Genomic DNA, 3,359 nt, shown 5'->3' on the forward strand with positions numbered 1-3,359 from the left:
TCTTTATATTATTTAATAGTTTAACATTTATTTTCTTGCTGTAATAGTGTTTATTATTATCATCATCATTTATTTATATGTATTCTTAGTTAGTGTCATAAGTTAAAGTAGTTTCTATGCTTTTATTTTGAAGGCATGTTTTGGGCACGGTGACCGAGTTCTAGTTTCACCTGAACAGCACCCTCGTCAGAAGATCCACATCACAGGACAGAAGTGGATCTTCTGACGAGGGTACTGTTCAGGTTCAAGGCTTCACCCACGACTGGATGGTGTTTGTCCGCGGCCCGGAGCAGAGCAACATCCAGCACTTTGTGGAGAAAGTGTTTTCTTAGCTGCACGAAAGCTTCCCCAATAAGAGTTATCAAGGATCCCCCGTTCAAAGTGGAGGAGTCTGGATATGCAGGCTTCATCTTACCTATTGAAGTTTACTTCAGAAATAAGGAAGAACCGAAGAAAGTTCGCTTTGATTACGACCTTTTCTTCTATCTGGAAGGCCACCCACCTGTCAATCATCTCCGCTGTGAGAAGCTCACCTTCAACAGCCCTACAGAGGAGTTTCGCATGAAGCTGCTGAAAGCTGGAGGGCAGCGGGATCCTAACAAACGAAGTTCAGAAGACTCAAATGTGATGGTGATGCAGGAGGGCTCCACCTCTCTGTTCGGACAGCACATGAAGCTGCCTTCTCTCCCCAGCTCGCTGACATCCACCTTCTTGGACCAAAAGAAGAGCAAAAGCTTTCACGGGTCAAAGGATGGCTCCAAAGGAAGCAGCACCACCCTTCTCACCACGGCAACAACCACCAGCACCAACAACATCAGCTTCTCCAAACTCCACAAACCCTCCAAGGACCACAAAGACAAGCCTCCAAAATACTTGAAAGAGCCCATAAGTGTCTTCAGAGACTCTGGCTGGGAATCCAGCAAAGTCCCCAAAGAAACTTCCAGGAAACCTGTTCATTGTATTTTGTTATTGGAATAAATGCACAAATGGAGGTTATTGTCTGGATTTGGATGATCATTGCCCTGCGTAAGATCTGCTAACTAGTGCCTCAGCGGCTGTATTATTATGTTTATATTATGTTAATTATCTGTTTTAGTTCTTTATGATTTTGGCCGCTACATACACCATACATATTTGTCAAGTCAATAGACTTGCCCTTTTATTTCTTCCTTAGTAATTGAATGAATGTTTATTTTGTAAACCTTGCCATAGTTGGTTTAATTGCTAAACGTGTTATGTTAGAAATATCTTACCTTCCTATAGGTTATAACACGAATGAACCAAGTCCCAGCATCTATTATGTGCATGGTACACCACCCAGGACTAGAGCCAAACTGTCTCAACCAAGCGGCAAACTCTGGGGAAGAGCAGGACGCTAACGGCCCGTCCACACAGCGGCGTGCGTTGACGCTTCCCCGTTCACTTTGAATGGGGTGACGTCACTTTTAGCCGAAATGCATCGTGGGAAGCGACGTGGAGCGTAGCTGGCGTGGCTCGCTGCAAAAGTTGAGCAATGTTCAACTTTTGACGCCTCGGTGAGGCGTCAGCCAATCGAATCATATGCCAGTACAAGCTCTAGCCAATCAAACCACTGCTTGTGTGTCAGGGGCGGGAGATTCATGTGATTGGTTGTTGGTCGAGTTTCAGACACGCCCGCCGGCAAGCGTCAGCGCACGCCGCTGTGTGGACGGGCCGTAATACGGAAGTGTCTCAAACTGCAGTTCATCTAGTGGCCAGTAGGAGCAGTCTGCAGAAGGGAGCAATTTCCATAGACCCCCATGTTAAAATGCCCTACTTTACATCAGAAATAAACATGTTTACATCGTGGTTCAACAAACCATATTCTCTGTATAGTTAGATCCCCCCTTCATGAATATGGATTGGGGGGTGCATTTTTTCTCAACTCATCTGTTTAATTAATATTAAGCCTTAAAGCTTTTGCATAAATTAGGGCGTGGTCCCTTTGATGGACATGTACATGCCTCACTGTCAGCTAACAGCAACTTGTCCACTCTGCTAGGCTACAACCATAGAGGCTACAACGTTAGTTAGTTGTAGTTACTGTTAGGGCTGTCAAACGATTAACATTTTTAATCAGATTAATCACAGCTTAAAAATTAATTAATCATGATTAATCACCATTCGAACTATGTCCAAAATATGCCATTTATTTAAGTATGTTGTTGTGGGAATGGAAAGATAAATGAAAGCAGGCGGATATATCCATTTAACATACAGTATCTATGTTTATTATAACATTTTTCTGCATGTCAAAATGAAAGACAACCCACACACCTATCAATCATCAAACCGTGGGGTCTTAATTCATTACGTGTTGATTTCTATCAACGGGGGAGTACTTCAGGAAAGTCGACAGAGGGGGGGGAGTAGTGGAGTACTTCGTGACCACAGAGTGTGAACGTTGTGATCGCTGTTTTAGCGCAGTTCTCCAGTGAAGGGGGGGGGGGGGGGGGGCCTCCGCAGCCGGTTGGCGTAGTTTTGGTAACAGCAGCCCTGTCTGTGCACACGGAGACCGACTCTGTCGTCCGGTGATCTAACCGCCTTCTGGAAAAGCTTCACAAGTAAGAGAGGGCTCCTAAGAGAAGGAGTAGCAAGTCCAGACAGCCCGAGCCCCAAAAGTCATGGTTCTGGCCCCAGCAGCCATGGTTCCGGCCTCAGTTCTGGCCCCAGCAGCCACGGATCCGGCCCCAGCAGCCATGGTTCCGGCCCCAGTTCTGGCCCCAGCAGCCATGGTTCCGGCCCCAGTTCTGGCCCCAGCAGCCATGGTTCCGGCCCCAGTTCTGGCCCCAGCAGCCATGGTTCTGGCCCCAGTTCTGGCCCCAGCAGCCATGGTTCCAGCCTCAGTTCTGGCCCCATCAGCCATGGTTCCAGCCTCAGTCCTGGCCCCAGCAGCCATGGTTCCGGCCCTGGTTCCGGCCTCAGCAGCCATAGTCCCTCCTCTAGTCCCTTCTTTAGTCCCTCCTCTAGTCCCATCTCAAGTCCCTTCTCGAGTCTCCTCTCAAGTCCCCTCTCAAGTCCCCTCTCAAGTTCCCTCTCGAGTCCCCTCTCCAGTTTCCTCTCAAGTCCCCTCTCAAGTCACCTCTCAAGTCTCCTCGTGAGTCCCCTCTCGAGTTCTCTCTCCAGTCCCTACTAAAGTCCCTACTGAAGTGCCGTTGGCGGTTCCGCTGGGGGTCCTGCCAACTCCATATCCTGTCCCGTTGGGGGTCCCGCCAACTACTCTTCTGCCGGGGGTCCTGCCAACCCTATGTCCCTTGCCGTTGGAGGCCCCGCCGACGATTCTTCTGCCGGGGGTCCTGCCAACCCTGTGTCCTGTGCCGTTGGAGGCCCCGCCGACGATT

The 3,359-nt window shown here is 48.8% G+C and overlaps 1 pseudogene; it reads left to right on the forward strand.

The window, feature by feature from the left end:
• The first annotated feature begins 248 nt into the window (after window positions 1-248).
• LOC117458615 (protein AF-9 pseudogene) lies at window positions 249-978 on the forward strand (annotated as a pseudogene).
• The last annotated feature ends 2,381 nt before the right edge of the window (window positions 979-3,359 follow it).

This window comes from Pseudochaenichthys georgianus, chromosome 14 (assembly GCF_902827115.2).
Source record: "Pseudochaenichthys georgianus chromosome 14, fPseGeo1.2, whole genome shotgun sequence".
Taxonomy (NCBI): Eukaryota; Metazoa; Chordata; class Actinopteri; order Perciformes; family Channichthyidae; genus Pseudochaenichthys; species Pseudochaenichthys georgianus.